This window comes from Poecilia reticulata, chromosome 11 (genome assembly GCF_904066995.2).
Source record: "Poecilia reticulata chromosome 11, P_reticulata-male-v2, whole genome shotgun sequence".
Classification (NCBI taxonomy): Eukaryota; Metazoa; Chordata; class Actinopteri; order Cyprinodontiformes; family Poeciliidae; genus Poecilia; species Poecilia reticulata.
Window position 1 is genome coordinate 12,658,791 of NC_088840.1, and position 18,964 is coordinate 12,677,754.

Below are 18,964 nucleotides of genomic sequence, written 5' to 3' on the forward strand. Positions count from 1 at the left end.
GAGCCGGGCTTAATGCTGCCTCCGGGGCACGCTACTGTGTTTGTTCTTCTTGCTGTCTGAAGGAGCAGGCTTAGTTCCCGGTGTTTGTATTTTTATTCATGAGTGTCTGACTTGTTTGGCTGGATTTTCCAGCACAGACAGCACTGCGACAAGAAAGGCTCAGCTAGGAAAGGGAAGTTTTACAACAACAGTAGCGAGACCTGTTTAGAGCACTGTGTACATTTAGTACTTTACAGCAGTGATTTTGCGTTAAGGGTGCATTATGCCAGTGGTAATGGGCCTCTTCTGAGCTGTGGCTGGAAGGTGACCCACTTCCTGCCTCTGTCTGCATTAGTACCCATTCACATCCTGTTGACAGAAAGTGTGAGCAAGAAAGGTCAAGAGATGCAGACACTACCCAATGTTACAAAAAAAAGTTAATGATTTTATCAAGATTTCAGTGAAAACATTTTTGATTTAACCCTATTAACACAAACATTTATATTGTACTAATATTTTCAAAGAAATATTCCTACTAACAGGCAATTATTATTGCCTATTACAGTTGTAATAAAGTTACAAATTAATAGATCCCAATATTTTTAAAATGGCATTATAATCGGTTAAGATCTCTATTTAGGTGACTCTCATGGCTGCTTCATTTACTGAACTCCAGATTGGCTGGTAACGGAGGCGAAACCTAACAGCCGGTCTCCAATTTCAAACATTTCGTAGCAGTTTATGCAACAATAAACAAAATTTTTTTAAACCATTGCGCATTTTAATTGGGCTGTTTAGACAAAGAAGAGTGATTACCCACGTAGCAAATGGAGGAAGAAGGCATTGCGCCTCCAGTTATCTTCCTGTAGGGGAAAAACGTACCGAGGATTGAGCATTCAGAGCACTTCTGGTCAGAGTAACCATCTGATGTAAAAAGTACAATAGTAAATAATAATAAAGGTAACAGAGTTTTAAGTGAACACTGTTTTACACTTGCTTTTTTTTTTATTAGGTTGGCAATCTGACACAAACAAGGTGTATGTGTTTTATTTTCAGGGCGTTTTGGCCAGGAAGATCGCTTGTGGCACATTATCTCTTACCTCTGTTTCCCTCCCACAAATAATCATTGGCTGCAGTGTGAAGAACTACCCAATTTAAATTTGACTACGATTTAAAGGTTCATAAAATAGTGTTCTAATGAACCACTGACATTTTTGAAACTGAAGTTGGTTTAAGACTGCATAAACCCACTTTGGTTTGACCCCCTTTCAGGTCTTAATTTCAGGGTCGGGGATAGACTAACCTGGATTTATACCAAATGGTTATCTACTGCTTGTCAAATACAGACTGTTTCATCAAACTCATTCTAATAGATTGCTCTTTCGTCTATAACCAAATTTGTTTTTCAAATTGTTTTACTATTTTGTTGTAAATTTTGATTTAATTGGGGGGGGGGGGGAAATAATCACTCTTAAAACTAACTGCATTGTGTGAATGTGATTCAAATGGTCCCAGTAGTCTTAGTTTTTAGAGCAGTGCAGCATGTGGCATTAACAAGCGACAAACTAACAAGAAAGTAGTTCAATCAAACGACAATCTAAATAGATTTGAATTTGTTTAAGTCTGACAATAATTGTCAATGATGCTAACATTTATAAGAATTGTGTGTGATGGACTTGATTTTCTATGTGAAACTACAACACTGAGACTGAGGAGCAACAGGTGGAGGAGGGGCTGCTCTGCTTTACACTTTATTTGGAAACGTATTAAAACGACATCCAAACACTAACAACTGCTTTAACAACAGAAATGTAGCCGTTTTCAAAGTGTAACTTTTTAAAACTTGAATATTCGGAACCAGAAGATGCACAATTTTCTTTTTAAGTTTTAGTTAGGGTCGCATAATTTTAGTGACTTCCTACCCGCAGAAATATAAAACCAGACATGAGAAATGCCCACGACTGCTTCTCGTCTTTCCCCTTTTCTTCCCTTCTCTTTCTCTGCTGCACATAAATGTGTATTACATGTAATTAACCCGTAAAAGGCAAAAATAAGTTCTTTGAATCTTCAGCTCCTGTCCAAAAATAGTCAGCCTCCGGCCTCATTTCATTTCTCTGCCACAAGCAGAGCCCCCACCCACAGTCGTTCCCTTTAACTTGACAATAATAGACCAGCTACAAGCAGAGCTCAAACGAGTGGTTTTGAACTCGCTGCAGAAGGGATGAAAAGGATTTTCGCAGTGGCCAGTCACCACACTGTTTGGGTGGAGGAGAGCTGGCACCTGACCCACCTGACCACTTGGGTATGAAGCCTCTAAGTCGGCCGGTAAATACAGGGAAGGGAAAGTATGAGTGGTGGAAAGGGGTTTTTTTTGTGAAAAAAAAAAGAAAAGTGGCAGACAAACAATTAATAGAAAAGCGGTTGAAAGTTGAGGGTTTGTAATTTAAAGGGCGAGGCCAGAGATGGGGCATCTGTCAGGCAAAGGGAGGGCTGTGTGGTGAGCCTGTGCACCATGCGGGACATGGAAGTTAGGAAAATAAACCGAGCAGACGAGAGCAAGCATCTCTGAGACAGAATATAAAAAAAAAGGAAAGGGAAACGGCGTGCATGGAAAATATTTAGAAAACCAGCTACACCATATTATTCAGGGAGCATGAGCTCATGTGTGGCTGTGTGTGTCTGAATGGTACTGATGAGCCGTTGGGAGCTGGTGAAAAAAAAACAAAAAAAAAAACATGTGCCTCCAACAGAGTAGGCAGGTAGTCATTCAGCGTGGCAGATAGGCAAAGAGCGAGCACCGGCAGGGTGGGGAGCAGTGTTCTGGTGTGACCGGGTTCTGGAGCCACAGAGGGCAGGGCGGTTTGTGTGTGCACCCTGAATTAAGGGGCGGGGTGAGGTGGGGTGGGGGGGTGTTTGATGCACAACCGCAGCTGGGGTTGTGAGGAGGAGTGGCGAGGTGTGTGGACATGGAAGGGACAGAGAGACAGCTGGCAGGCCAAAGGCTACGTTGTAACGAGGAGTGTGTGTGGTAGCCACAGTGACTCCTTTGTTCCCACTCGCTTGTGCCAGTCGCAGCGAGTGGACGGCCTATCTGTGAAGTGACTGAACCCTTTCATTGCACCTAGACCAGATACACAGTCTAGCTTCGCGCTCGGCCTCTGCTCGCATGAATAGGAATGTGACTCAACACATGCGACCCACCGGAGGAGACGAAACACGATGCAGAGCTCGGGAGAACTCGTGAGATGAGATGAGGTTTTGGCAACATTTGTAAGAATTTTTGTTTTTATAAGGTTTTACAAATCACATACTACTGTGTTTCCAAATCTTTGGATCCCAAACATATTAGTTTCCGACTCGTGAAATAATGGTGTAGGAGACTCATGACTCCCGCCGCTTGAATACTGAAGGCAAAACTGTAACATCATAGGTCTAATATACTTTTTCTTTCTTATTTCTTGCAGCATTACTAGACATATAAATGCGCTGGTTACACATCATTATTGTTATATAGCTTTTTTTTGCTTTTTTTTTAAAGGTCCAACTGGTGTTAATTTGAAACCTCTGGGTTGTTGGACCCTACTTTAAAAACCTTTGTTTCAGAAAAAAAAAAAAATCTGTAATCGGTGATGAATGGTGCTGCAGGGACACAACTCGAAAGTTTTGGCTTTAAAACTATATTCTTCATGTTTGAAAAATTCACAACCAAATAGTCTGTTGGATTCAGCAGGTGGCGTTAATTACATCTACATTCAAAACAAGAATATCCTACGCACGGCTAAAGCACTGCTAAAATGATTGACGTTGTTTCCCGTTTGCTCTCAGTGATGAACTCTTCAGGTCACACCAGTGGTTTTCCTTGCCTGATTTTAAAAGCTCGGGTTGTTGCGCTTAAGATGTATCGTCACCGGATATAATCTGCTTTCAGCTGCAGTGTGAACGTGGCCTAAGTTGAACGTTGCTTTGAAAAACTGTGTAGGTGCTATCTGTTAGCCAGTAGTTGCATTTTGTCTGGGTAAGCGGAATGTTGCCTTGCAGATTGTTCAAAGGGCCATTTATGCTCCCATCGTGCAAATCAATTGGTCCGTTTGTTTCTAGCACTGCCCTCATGTTTTTAATACATTTGTTAAGTTGGCGTTGTTCTTGGAGGATGTTGCCACTTCGCGTTTCCGTCACTGTCATTATCTTTTTCTGTTCCATCCTATTTTGTCGGTCACGTGTTAGCTTTGCTACGCCACACGCACAGCCCTCACAGTTAGCAGTTATGTAACACACCAGGGCAAGAGCTACTTCCTTTCTTATTTCAAAATTGGAGAACATCGACAAAAATGTTTAGCAAGCGCCAAACACTCAATTCAGAGACACTTTCAGAGTGAGTGTTTAAGTCTAAAATCATTGCATCTAAGCAATACAATAATTGGTAGGATGTTGTCCCCCAGGCAAAGTCACAAATTGAGGCCACGTTGAGGCCACGCACGCTCCATGTTTGTCTTCTCACAAGGAGTTTGTTATGACAGATGTTTTTCCAAAATAGAGCCAATAACCATGCATTCCATAATGTTAGTGCTCCCGTATAACACTTATTACGCTCGCGATGATAGTCATCAGTGGTAACATAATTGCAGCACCAGTAGCCTGTGTCCTCTCCTAATTTAATGAGTGCTGTTTGTGCAGCCTCTGGAGTTACGGTGTAATAAAGTCTTTTTTTTCCTTGTGCACATGTGCACCATTTCTGTGCTGGTTTGGGAGAAAACCAGCACATTCTAGGCAGTTGTCACTGCCTAGAATGTGTTCATCAGGGTGCAAGGTCACATGAGAGCCATTATTTGATCTCTCTTGTATTAAAAAAAAACAACTATGCGAGTGTGTGTGTTGATGTAGGCATTTATCTTTCGCTGCACAATAATGTTCTTCGGATTACCAGAAGTCTTTTAAAACCACACGCTAATGTAGGGAGGATTTACTTAATAGCTTATTTTTCTCTCTTCATAGAAGTTTAACCCCATAGTACCCAGTTTGTCTCTACCAACTGCATTTCATAGCGATTCTAGATGTTCTGGAAGCTTTGGTGATGCTTGACTTCCTCTTCTGAGAATCTGCTACATTAATTTCAAGTAGGACATGTAAAAATAGCAATGAATCTGTGTGCATCTCAATCTAGGCTAGCTTGAGCCAACAGGGGATAGAGCATTCAAAGCTGGGCAAAATGACGGTCAAACTGGCACTTAAGTGGAGGGAATGCTCTCAAAAATGTGCCGAGTGGTAGTTTAGGTCTTAGCACATTTTAAAGCCACTGAAGAGGCAGCAACGGATTATAAATTGGTGAGTTATGATTATGGCCTGACCTTTTGGTTATTACGTACTTCAGTGGAGATGGTAATCCTCTGAGCTATTGAATTTAGCTAAGTGGAGACCATGTTTCCATGTAGAGATGTATAGGATGTCCACCGCAGTCCGTGAGAAACTAAAATATGACTTGCAAATGGCACCAATTCTGCCTCACCTTTTGTTTTTTTTTCTAAGCAATGAAAATCGCACAGAACCCCAGACGACCCTGAAAAAGATATGTATGGAAATGCGATGTATAAGTAAAATACATCGCATTTTACTTATAGATATAAGTAAAAGGGGGAAAAAAATGCAGATGAAACAAAGGTTTTCTCTCTCATGATCTCTTCTCTGCTGCTCACCTCTCATGTTTTCTCGAGGGTTTGGGTTTAGGGACCGAGATGATTGATGGCAGAAGGTTGAAGGGCAATTAGTCTAACGTCTATCATCCATAATAATTTTTCATTTATTGTGCCAGCAATAAACTTGACACAATAATGTTGATACACCTCTAAAACTGTTACTTTTACCATTTTTTTGAGAGTAGCAGTATGAATCAGTATTTTTGAAAATATGAATACATTCGACTGCTCTTCTTAAAATAATTGGTGTCCTGAAGTAGCCTACTCAGTAATTACATTTTTTCATTGATTTTATTATTATTATTATTATTATTATTATTATTATTATTATTTTTAATAGCACTGTTTGTGTTTGTGTGGCTCTGGCCGTCACAATATTCAATCCCAGAGATGCAATCTATTTTCAAAAAAATTGCTAAATTTCACAATGCTTTTTATCATCACTTATCATTTTTAAAATAATCACCTCAAGTAACTTTTAAGTCTGCATCTCCCATCCCTAGTGTCCAATGTACTTTTCCTTTATTGCCTTAACCCTTATATTTTATAACAAGACCCAATTATAACTCATAACCATTTTTCTGGCACAGGTAACAGAGTTTATTTTAAATGTCCTGGTTTTTCCCGTGCTTTCTGACAAGCTTCCCTAAGGGAAACAGGCCCACTGATACTTCACCATGCACACTTGATGCCCTTGAACCAAGTACTTTTTTTACAGTCTTGCATAAATAATAAAAATGTGTCTTTATAAGATTCACTGGTTTGAAGTGCAGTATTTGAAGTATACAATCGGGGGAGGGGGAACAAAACAGCCACATTTGTAATTAGCGAATAACAAATAGAAAAACATACTTTGTCAGACGTCTTGACTTAAAAGTTTCTATATCTAACAACCGTGATTAAGGGCCGTTTAAAGTATTTAGTTAACCTCCATAGTGTTGTTTTTGGATGGTGGGACTTCATTCCTATCCGCAAGCGACTCTGATGAGCTCTAGATTCACTTTTTTAATTGCAATAATATATGAACAAATAATCTTTCTGTGCACAGAACTGTCAGGATTTTCCCCGATTACTTTTGCTGATCTAAAATGCTGAGTGAAATGCCATAGTGTACCTGGTGTTTCAACAATTTGTCATGGAAACACCCTGTCCCGGGATGCATAATCCTTCCCGTAACATTTATCTCATTGTAACACATGCTGTCCTTGCTTTTGCACTGAGCAGGAGGATTTAAGCTCGCGTAATGTAACAAAGCAGATCTAAAAAAGCCATCTGACCATCAGCTTAGCTGTAACCTTTTAGTTTAAAACCCAAAGACTGCAACCATAACTCTTCAGCTTTTTATAACCAACTTTTAGTGTCTCATAACGTTTTATGCTTGTGGTATATAACTGAAATTTGGTCTTTAAAGTCTGTCTTTCTTATTGTGTTATAATTAAATAAGGTAGGAAAACATAATCACTTAGTTTTTTTTTTTTTTAACTTACAATTGTTATTTTACTAATTATTATTTGAGGACCGCACTGCAGAGTTTGATGCAGTAGTGCTGTTTTCACCCTGGCCTGCTTTAAAATGTTTTGAGGTTCTTGTTTACATAAAAAAAAAAATCACTTTTACACAGATTTGTGTAAAAGCTAGAGATTTGTTTTACTTTGTTTTTTAGGCTGTATAATCTGTATAATCTTTGAACAATTCCTCATAAAGGGCTTAAAACATCAATAGCGGAACCAGTTATGGAAATGCTTGGCTTGCAAAATTATTAAAACCCTGTGAACTTTTTAAAAAAAATGTTACATCCCAACCACAATTTTTACTATATTTATGCAACAAACTAAAGGATCATTGCAAAGTGGAGGGAAAAGGGTACCTGAATATGACATTTTTAAAACAAAGATTCTTTGTAGAATCACTTTTGCTGCAATTACATCTGTCACTTGAACTTCCACCAGTGAGGATGGTGAGCTGTGACTTCTAAAGGTAGTTGCACTGAATTTTATTTGGGGGTATCTGATTATAAGGGGATGTATAAATATGAATGTCACAATTTTCTAATACTTATTAGATGCTGCTGTGATTGGTCCATCACATAAAATATCAACAAGATGCAGCGAATCCATAATGTAATATGACAAAAAAAAGCAAGACTATGTGTTTCTTAACTTTTATTAAGCTTGTATGACACATGCCTCCAGCATAGAATGTGATTTTTCTTAAGTTGTTTTTGAGATCATGTTGACCAAACGCTAATTAGTCTCCTTTGCCACGCTGACCATGATGTCAGGCAGTATAGAATTATGCTTTCTCTCTAAAATGAGTGAGATTAAACCTTCATTTCCAGCATTGTTCTCCCATAATCCCTGCATCTCTATTCCGAGATTCGCCGGCTGCTCGGAAGACGGGACACAGCTCATTTTCCAGCCTGGTTTACTTTTCCCGTAACGCCGGGGCTTTTTTGTTTTCATTGATCAGCTGTGCCAACGCCGAGTTCGTGATGGGCAGCGATTATCTAGATAAAGGAATATCCCTCAAGAGCCGTGTTGTTTGCTGGGATCAGAGATCCTTAGGATGTGTGCATCTTTTCCTATTGTCTGGTGTGTTCTTCTTCTTCCGACGTATGAGTTGTAATTTTAGCATATTTTGAGGAAGTGGAGCTTTAAGACCTTTTTTTTTTTTTTTTTTTGTAAACTTGGAAGACTGTTGCACTTGACCTCACCGAAGTGAACGATCCGTGCCAGTTAAAGTCTGTTTTTCAGGAATTCTGGCCTATTTTAAGAACCAACCAGAAAGCAATTTGATTACACAATCGCTGCTTTTGTAGGGGAGATATTTTTGCTGCTGTGGGAGACTTTGTATGAGCCAGAGTACAGCCGGCATATGGAAGTGGAGAGGTATTGATTCGCCCGGCGGGAACATAGTTTGATTGGTCACACATGGCGGCGTGGGACTGCAGCTCATCATGACTTAATGTCTGTCCTGATGTCTTTTTTTTTTTTTTTTTTGCTTCTCCCAGTTTCATAATCTGAACTACATAGTGATAAAAAAAAAAAAAAGAAGTGGTCAGTTTATGTTTAAAAAGGTATTTCTGAAATGCGCCCACTTGGACTGAGAGGGGGTGTAACGGAGATGCTCTGATGCGCTGACTGTTCTGACAAAGTAGTCAAGGTCACTCCATGATGGAGGCGTTTTTTTTTTTTGTTGTTCTGGTTGTGAATGAACAATGTTTCGGTGGTCTTTCCTAAGGACTCATCACTCTCCACCTCCTCCAACACAGCCACACATACACAGACATATACATACAGGCTCTCACAGAGACACAATGACACTACAGACTTGTTTCCATGACTTTCTTCTCTAACCAACCGAAATGCGCCATCTATTCCCTCCTTAGTCACATGACCTGACAGGGGTTTTTTGTTTGGTTCCTACCATCCCCACCATATTTTACCCCCCGTTCACCCAAACACGCACAGACGAAGGGGTCCAGTGAACTTTTTCAGGATGACTTGTTCCTTGAAACGTGGCCCCAGAGGCTTTAATCACTATTGTCCATGGTGATCATCCAGAAAGGAGACCCCACCCCCTCTGCTCTCTGCTGCTTTTGAAGCACTTTAATGTTCTCTGCGACACAAACTTCTACGTTTCAAAACAAGAGAGGTACGCTTGAACCAAGTTCAAGTTTTTAAGGATAAAGGAATTCAGAGTCCTGTGCGGAGGGGAAAGTAGAGGCTGTGGTTTGAGTAGAAGCTGGAGAAATTTCTTGACTGTTTGGTGAAATACAATGTTTTTAGTTGGTTAAATATCATCCTAGACACGGCAAATGACTGACAAACAGCCCATTGATTCGCAAAGATGTACGAAAAAAACGTTAAAGTCTAACTATTTTCCAAGTATACGACAACGACAGGATTACTTGGTAAAATCCTTTTCATAGATGATGACTATACACTGAAGTATTGTTGCTCTATTTTAGATTCCTTTCTGTTCCTTTAAGTATCCATGCTTTCTCATCCAGCATCATTCCTTTAGACAAGCCAAGTAAGACCACAGAGGCCTGCAGCCAGGCCCCAGCATCTGTGGCTCTGAGGACGCACACAGCATAGCTGACATGTTTATCTCCCAAACCTAAGTCTTTAGGTTGGGTAATGCAGAATTCCCTTCTAGGAAGAGTACAATTGCAGACTTCTCTGTCTGCAGATATAATTTACGTTCTCTTTCTGCTTAATTAGCCACTATGTGACTTCCCAAATCTAACTTTGTGAGAGATATTACTTTATATTTTCTGATTATATTCATTTTTATTCGATGCAAAGCTACTGGTACCAGTTACACACACTTTTAAACTCTTTTCTAGACACAAACATAGTTCTTTTGTTATTCCAAAAGTTAGCTTTGAATTTATGAAACTGAATGGACAGTCAGATGAATGAATGATGGAAGACGAGGTGGATGGGTGATGGACAAACAGATTAATTGACAAATGGATGCACGCAAGGATGGATGGAGTTGAATAAGAAACGGATGGATGGATTGATGGATAAGTTGATGGACTGATTAGATGATGGAAAAATAGATGGATGATCAGATTGATTGATGGTGGATGGATAAAGAAATGTATGAATGACTGGTTAGACGGATACGTAATTAATGGATGGAGGATAATGGATGAACAAACATGAATGAATAGATATAGAGATGGACAAGAAATGGATAAAAGCTGAAGGATGGGTAAATGGAAACTGGACAAACCGATGAATGATGGACCAGTGGATGGATACATGGTCATACGGATTGGATGATTTTTTTTTTTTCCACATTATTTATTTACTTTTTTCCACCTGGAAAATGTCTAAATCAAACTCCGTAGTTTTCCGTTCGCCTTCTGTGTGTGTGTTTGTGTTTCTTTGTTATAAAAGCTTCCTGCTCCAGATCAACTTTCTTGGCCACTGATTCAAACATTCCCCTAAGTCAGTCGTACTATATTCTCCTGTTTGACAGAAATACACTGTAGAGAGAGTGGGTGTTTGACCTGATTATGCTGCTTCCAAAAGGCCCCGAGAGCACAGGGTCACATCGTCAGTGACTCAGTAACCCTGTGGGTTCTCCCACTATTTCACACTCGCGCTCATTCTCCCTCTTCCACACCGACTGCGAAAAGGCTTCCAGGGTAAACACCTAATTGCATGCCTCTTTTTGGTTTTAAAGCTCTCATTGCCGCCCTCGATGCTGACTGATATTGAGTTATGCAATGTGGGAGGATGGCATGTTATTTTTACATCCAAAGAGGAAACGACATTGGGTTTGAACGGAGCCTATTGTTTTTCTGTTAGCAGGGGAATAGAGGAAAAACAACACGTATAATAGTTACCTTACGCAATGCTCTTGAATTATGCGCGCTGGAAGTGGACGGGGATTTAAATGTACGCTTTTGGTACAACGTTGCGGATTATGTTTTATAAGCTTTTAAGACATCTGAAATGATCCTGCGCAGAAATGAATCAGAGATGGATAATGACACAGTTGGACATTGTTCATTCATGAGAAACGCTTTAGGATCTGTCCAGATGGTTGCATTTGACCACTCCAGTTGTCTAGCTGTTTACTCGAATAATATTTGTTCGTTTAGACTTTATAGGTCAAACCTTACTTCTCAGTCTCAGCTCTAACCCTGGACATTGTTTCTATTATTTATTGTGAGAGTAAAGTAGGAAAGCTTTATTCACCACATCAGCATACAACATTGTTTTTCCTGCTCCAGACGGAAGATTTGCAGTGAAACCAAATGCAACATGGTGGGATAGGCTGGCAAAAGCACAGTTTTATGGTTTTCACACAGTAGTTAAACGAGTAAAACGTGATCTAATTTATCTATTTTGAAAGAAGAAAAGCAATTATTTGAACTCCAAGTAATTATAAAACATGACTTATCACAGGTATGATATGAGAAAGTTGGTTGTTTTCATCTTTTTTCTAAAAGAAATCTTACCATAAATGTATGCAATACATTTAAATACAACCAAATAGGCAATATAATTATTGATATGACAGTATATTTTTTTAACGGGGGAAGTACTGTTTGATGTTTCCATCTTGCTCGCTCACTTGATGGTGCGATTATAATTGATGTTAGTAAGTGTACGTTGACATTAATGACTCCCTCTGTGAATCATAGACATTGATTTCCATCATTTCCCTCTGCCTTGACATTTGCATAATTTCCATATTAGTTTTCAGCTTTTCCCTCGTATTACAGACGCAGAATCAAGAAAACGAAAATGTCTGGGTGACTGAACTAAGTGAAGCTGACTGTAGCCGTGAGCATGTAATTTACAGGTAATTAACTCCCTTTGAAATGGCAAAACCAGGAAATGCAGGTGTAAAGCACCCGGTGACGGCATCCACTAGGTATTTAAAAGATCAAGGATTGCATCTATAAAAAAAGTGACTCATCTGGAAGGTGATGTTTTGCATTTTGTCTATTCCATTTGCGCAATGTTGACTCATTTTTTTTCATGAAACCTGTTTTCTGGTAATTGCACTGTTAGAGAAGTTGGATGTTGCCACCACACAAGCCCGTGTGAACACATTCCAGTTATTATTTTAGGATAACAGGAGGATACTTAAACAAACAGTGGCCAGCAAGACTCTGGTAAAAACACTGTGCCTGACATTTCATGCCGCATGATACACCCAGGAGTGTTTTGGTCCAATTAAGTAGGTGCTGAAGCTAGCAGTTTGGCGTCTGTTGTTACTGGCTCTTTGCTCTCCGTTTCACACTCTGGCTGTTAATGTCAAACGAAAGGTAGAATTTGGAGAATTGCACAATTTGTCATTTTACAGCACCAAATTTCTACTTATTTATTGGGATTTTATGTCATGCGCCAAAAATCAGAGAAATGAAAAGAAAAAGGGTTCATGGTTTTTAACATTTGTTCACATGTACAAGATCTGAGAGAAGTTTTGTCTGCTTCACTGAGGCAAATGTCACAGAAATGTTTTGGGATTTGATTCCAGTTGGTTTTTCGTCTAATATTCTTTTATTATTTAATTGTCTCGTCCTTGTTGCAGAGAGACCCAGAAGCACTGCATTTTTTTTACTGCCAAATTATTTGTTTTTATGTACTTTGTATGAACAAGCCATTATGGAGTCGGATGCAGTTGCTGTAATGTTTTGTAGCCCGACCTGCTTTGAAGTGCAGTGTGATATGTGGCGAATTTCAGTGGAGATGTGTATAGATTAATGAACAATTTGGAAACAAAAAGGGCTCATTTCTTCTGTTTTTCTATATTTTTGCAGTTACCATATGAACTACAGTCATGTGTGTATGTTACTGAAACGATGATTAAAGGTTAAAACTCCTAAGTGGAATACAATTAAATGCATGTTAAATAATAGATCATCCCCTGAGGTTTTGTGCTCATATCTTCCCCAGAAATCATGTAATTTAAGCAAATTGTGCAAATGTACTGATTCATTTCATGTTTAAAAAAAAATAAAAATAAAACTTATAAATTGGGAAAATGCAGTTACAGAACCCAACCCACAATAAACCGGCTGACGTCAGTTTCTGTTTGACATGTTTTCTCAGACACGCATTTACGTTTTCGTCTCTACGCTGCCACCGTCATCCAGAGCCATTTAGGGGTGAGTGCAACCATAAGCTTGCATTCCTGAAATACCAACATTACAAACAAGCAGTCATGATGCAGGCTGCAGGCAGAGCCACGGCTCCCTGATAATGGCTTCTCGTCAGTGAGACAAACAAAAAATTGCAGATAATTATTTTTGGTTCTTACTCGGGTCATATTTTCCGGTTTGCGGCGATAAATAGGCAGAGTGGATTGTTTTGTTGTTGTTATGCAGACGACGTTTAAGGCTCAGGTGCTCTCAATATGAGAGAAATTATTTTTCAAGTTGCATTGCCTAATCGGCGGAAAATACGGCTGATCCTCACTGTGTCCATGCAGAATTATGTTTGTTTTTTGTTTTTGCAAACCCTTTGTTAAATTCCCATTTCTTAGGTCTTGAAGAGATTAGGGTGTCATTTCATCACTGTAGCCTTTGAGTAAAGTAAACTACATTAAATAATCTGCTTGGATTTCCTACAAAAAACTTCTTTATGAAATTACCAAAACGCCACAAGTACCAAATAATACAATTTTACAATTTATTTATTTATTGAAAACAAAGACGATGCACAATATAACTCCAAGAAGAGAGATGTGCTGTACCAGATTATAGCTCCAAGTGTTAATTTCCACCTGTAGATCCCTGCTGGTAATTTAAAAAATTTTTTAAAGGAGACAAAAAAAACAACAAAAAAACCACATAAAAACGGATAATAAGTGACCAAAAATGACCAGCATCCCAAATGGACAATTCTGGTCATTTTTCAACCTTATTGAACAGCGATGAGGACTGTGTAGAAAAAAAAAACCGTCAACAACATAAAAAAAACTAAACCCTGACTCAGCCTCCAGGAGTAAACGACGGCAAACAAACAAACAAGGCACCATTTAACCGAGGCTCCGATGACTAATGAATAGTCCTTGTGCTGTGACACTATTTTACACAGTTAAATAATGAGCCATTATGAACAAAGCTATGACACACAGCACACCTACGAGGCTGAGTAACTCGCAATAAATCCCAGACACATGGAGACCGTTTGTGTTCTGTGACACTTTTAAGTCGGGCTTGAGACTCCTTCATGAGGAACTGAGGGGACGTGGGGGAGGGGATGGGCGGCGCAAACTGCTCGTATATCTCCTAGCCATCAAAGGGGAGGTATTAGCATAGCCGAGAAGGTGTGAAAAGAAGCCAGTCGAACTCCTTTCTAGCCAAAGGGGCTGCTTCACTCTATTGAGAGGTTGCGAGTTTGTTTCCAGCCCCCTTTCAACATGTCGGAATGGGCAATTAACACCATCTTGCTTTCAGTCAGATGAGTGGGGAAATGTTTCTGATTTTGTGTTTGTCACTGAGTGAATGTGACTTTTTAAATTTGTCATTAAGTCCAGAAAATCACTATGTTTGTAAGTTGGTGGAAAGTGGACGAACTGAGTGGTCAGCATCTTAAAAGGGGGGGGGTCAAAGGGAAAGCATTATGGCTTTACGGCCACAATGCTGTCATGTGGCTTTTAAGGCAGATGATCCACTGGTCTCTTGGGTTGAATTCACAGGCTCAGGGTCTTTGTTGACAGAATCAGTCATGTGTAGGTACCAGTCACCAGTAAGTGGTGAGTCGTTAACGCCAAGGTGACGTGTTTACGGGGCTGATTAAGGCAGTTCAGCACAGTAATTTAGAGTTTGACTGTGTTTCAAAGCAGGGTGGGTGACAGCTTTGAGAGGGTTGGAACATCAATTTACTAGCAAATAGTTTTTTTTTTTGTTTTTTTAGGCAAACAACAAGAGTGAGGAGAGGTGCTAAAAGGCAGGATATTTAAAAGAAAAACAAAGACGTTTGGCCAAGACTGCACCATTGTTGAGATTTGCTCCATTTGGGAATGAATACCTCTGTGAAGATGAGAATGCATGTAAAAAAGGGACACATGTCAGTACTTGCACAACTTAACACAAAGCAAGACAGTTCTGTCTAGGAATCATCCAAAACTACCACAGTTTCGCTTTTTTTTCGTACGTTTTTTTTTCTTGCAACGCTTAAACCCTTTCAGCCCGTGTCTCTGGTGCGACGAGGGTAAAAAAAAAAAAAAGCTTTCTGGTTCATGCTTGAATTGCAAAATAACAGCGAGACAATTAAACAAAAAGGCTGTGATTTCACGAAACATTTTTGAACATTTTTCCACTGTTTACATGTGGACGAGAAGTGAAACGGAGCAGAGGATATCCACTTTCCATAATGTTTTTGTTACCGTGGTCTGGACTTTAAAGTGATTCTCACAACATAATAACCTGGGCTGAACGTTATCTACACAAAAAAATTAAGCAAGCATTTATAACGTAATCACCATGCTTCCCAGCTGCTGCAAATATAACTTGTTTAAATAAATGTGGTTAATCTGTTGTCTCACTGTGCGCCGGGGCAGCTAACCTTATTTTCTAAGGTCATAATAACATTTAAGTTTGCTTTTGCCTAAATTACTAACTGCACTGCAGCCATACACTCTTTACCCTCTGTTTGCTTTCACATATTTTTTCCCACTTGACTCAAAACCTTAGAGGGGATATAATTTTCTTCCTCTGGCTTGTTTGTTTTTACTGGTGTTGCTGGAGTGGACGAAGAAAAGATTCTCTCTGGGAATGTAAGTTGGAAGCAAATATCTTGAATGTTTGCATTTTTGGGGCTTGCAGGAACCAAAGCTGACCTCATCCTGGGTGGAGTAAACATCTGTTTTTTTTTTGTTGTTGTTTTCTGCGTCCCGTTCATAGAGGAATAGCTGGGTGCTGAGTCTGAAATGGCTGTCAGTTTTGACTCAGAGTAAAAGTGACCACAGTGACGGAATGAAACTATCTGTATGGAGGAATTTTTTTCTGCCATCATCCAAGAGCACGCATTTTCAGTCTGAAAGCAGGATTTCATGTCTTTTGAAAGCAAAAGTATTCACAGTTTTGAGAACAAAAGACATGCAATCCTGCTTTCAGAGTGGAAAATGTGTGCTCTTGGATTATGACAGAAAAATTCCTCCATGTATCTGAACCAGAAAGTTTTCAACTTCTCAGCCTTTGGTGTGGTGGATGCATTCAGTTCATGCAACTGAATGCATGAACAAAATCTTCTTAGAAAGGCATGTTTTGCAAAAAAACAACAACCAAAAAACAAACAAAAAAACTTGCATTACATTTCGCAAGGATTTCAATTTCACTCTCCTTTTTCTTGAGATGTTGGTCTTTATCAATACACGTGAATAAGAACTTTGTCAGCGTCTTCTTTATGTCACTTCTTCTTTAAACTTTGCCGCCTTTTCACCAACAAACCTGTTTCCTCTTTCTCAACAAACGCCTACTTCCTCCTTCTGTGTCTCTCAGAACCCTCTGGGTTGCTCTTTTCCTCTACCCGAAGCGCTGCACAGACCGTTGTGGAGCTCTCGCCTTTGGCTTGTGATGCTGAAAAAGCTCTCCGTCCGTCTGAAGTTGCTTAGAGAAAGCAGCTTTTCTTTGTTTTCTGTCGCAAAGCCGTCGCATCTTTGAGAAGCAGGTTGGTGTTTTTATTTAGGAAGACTCGCCGTCCTGTTAGTTGTCAAGTTTGTTTTTTTTTGGGGGGGGGGGGGTAAGTTTTCACATCTTTGCTGTGTGTTTTCTTCACGCGACACAGGATGCAGTAGGCCTCAGGGTGTGGTGGTTGTGTTTGATCTACTTTCTTCAACGGTGCTATCGTTGGAAACAAACGTTACCTTTAGAGGCATATTCTGGAGCAGCTATAATCTATAAGTGCAGTTTATGTGCTCTTTGACTGACCTAGTGCATAAGTTTTATTTGTTTCAAGTGCAGAAGCCATTTGTATCAAAGAGACATGACATTTTAGAGGTTTGAGCTTTTGAGGTATCATGATTTGAAGGACGGAAACACTCTGAATGTGGTTTGGGAGAAAAAGGCCCTACTTATTGGAAAGTAATTACTAGGCAATATGAGGATCCCCACAAATGCTCTTTATGGATTGCATGTTTTCCTGTGAGGCCTTATTTTTGCCCTACATTTTTTTTCCTACTTTTGGCAAGTGTAGTCTCTTTTTCCTACCTCTTATTTTTTATAGCTTCCAATGTTGTGATTAACGGGGTTTTGCAGAACGTCATCCAAGGACCTTTAATTGATTCTGACTCACTTGTTTACCTCAATCTGCTTGCTTTCCCTGATCACATCGGCGCGCTTTGGGTTTGCTCGTACCTTGTTCTGTCGTTCTGCCTCTCTTTCACCTTACCTCTGTCAGAGGTATACCGTAGACTCCGCCTGGCGTGTTGCCCGCTGAGGAGCACCACAGCTGCTTTATGTCACCTCCTATGATCGAGACTTTAGCAAGTGCTCCACTGACTGCGTTGCTGGAGTTGCTACCTGCTGGTGGAAGAGTCGTTTGACAGGATATCCTGGCTGCAGTGGTGTTGTGTCATTTGGGTTTGGTTTCTGACAGAGACCCGGCGGCAAGAGTCACCAAGATGTTGTCGTCTTTTCTTGTTTGACCGCCAAACATTTGAAGATGTAACCCATCCGCTACAATGTTATTTAAGAGGAACTAGTCGAGCTCCAGTATTTTTTAAACTGTTGGCAGTCGTATGTTTTTGTCTCGGAGGATTGCACTTCCTCCTTTGGTTGAACGCCACACTCTTAAAGTACGACCCCAGACTTCACCTTTTTCCCCCTTTGTCTTCTGTCTGCATTTATAGCTCTTTCTGCTGATCCTTTTCCCCCCATTCTTTTTATTGTAAATGTTAGCAATGAAGAGCTACAGCTTTGAACCAAGTAGGAAAGACAATACCCCATTATTTATTTAAATGCTAACTAATTTATTTTACTTTTTAAAGCAGCTGCGTTTTTTTTTACTCTTAGCTCTCTGCTCTGCTTTTGCATGAATATTTTTGCAAAAATATCAAATCCCAGATGTTCAGACAGGATGGGTGACAAACACTGAACATTTTTTCACATCAGCAGTTTTATACAGTGACATACAGTCACAAGCCCACTAACCAAAATAATTTGTTGTGGTTCACAAATGGTAAGAACTGGTTAATTGTTATCAAAATAAATCACAAATCTTATCACAAGGAGATTTTTATTCTTTTTTTTTTGATGAAAAAGCAAATATAACGGCTGCCAACCCCCAATTGAGAGTGGGAACAAAAGCAATTTTCTGTTTTCAAGCTAGCCTTCCTTGTTTCTCCTCGCTTCCTGTAACAATCTAAAAAAACCTCCACCTCTAAAATTTTTTTCTTTTTTTGCTCACAGCACATAGCAAACACCTACTGTGCATGTTGTGCTTTTTTTTTTAAGATAAAATATCTCAGAAGGTGATGCAGAGCAACTGAGTGCTAACTTTAAAACCCGCTGCCAGTTGTGATAAACTTCATTTATCCTGACCGTGATGAATGTGGTCAAATGTATCTTTGCTCTATGCTGCCACACAACGTTACTACAGTTACTATGTTGTGGGAGATCTTTTGACGTCATCGCTTGTTTCGGGGGATTTTTTCTGACTGCAGGCCTTGTGACAAGTCCTTCCTTGTTTTGAACGCTGATGAATCCATCTATGTATAAATTTAAAACATGTGTCCTTAAATATCGTAGATAGTTACTGTATATTTTTAAATATCGGAAGTGTCCAAGCCCTAAACATTCAGAGTCGGCGCCATCT

General features: G+C 39.6%; 1 protein-coding gene across 6 annotated transcripts in view; it reads left to right on the forward strand.

The window, feature by feature from the left end:
* Positions 1-18,964, forward strand: part of elmo1 (engulfment and cell motility 1 (ced-12 homolog, C. elegans)) — a 98,398-nt gene that overhangs the window by 12,394 nt on the left and 67,040 nt on the right. Inside the window, exon 1 of one of the 6 annotated variants that reach the window (XM_008421813.3) lies at positions 16,672-16,819. The exons of the other annotated variants lie outside the window; for them this stretch is intronic. The gene's annotated coding sequence lies outside the window, so the exon portion shown is untranslated. Of the gene's footprint in view, positions 1-16,671; positions 16,820-18,964 lie in introns of those variants that run through there. 6 annotated transcript variants of the gene reach the window in all.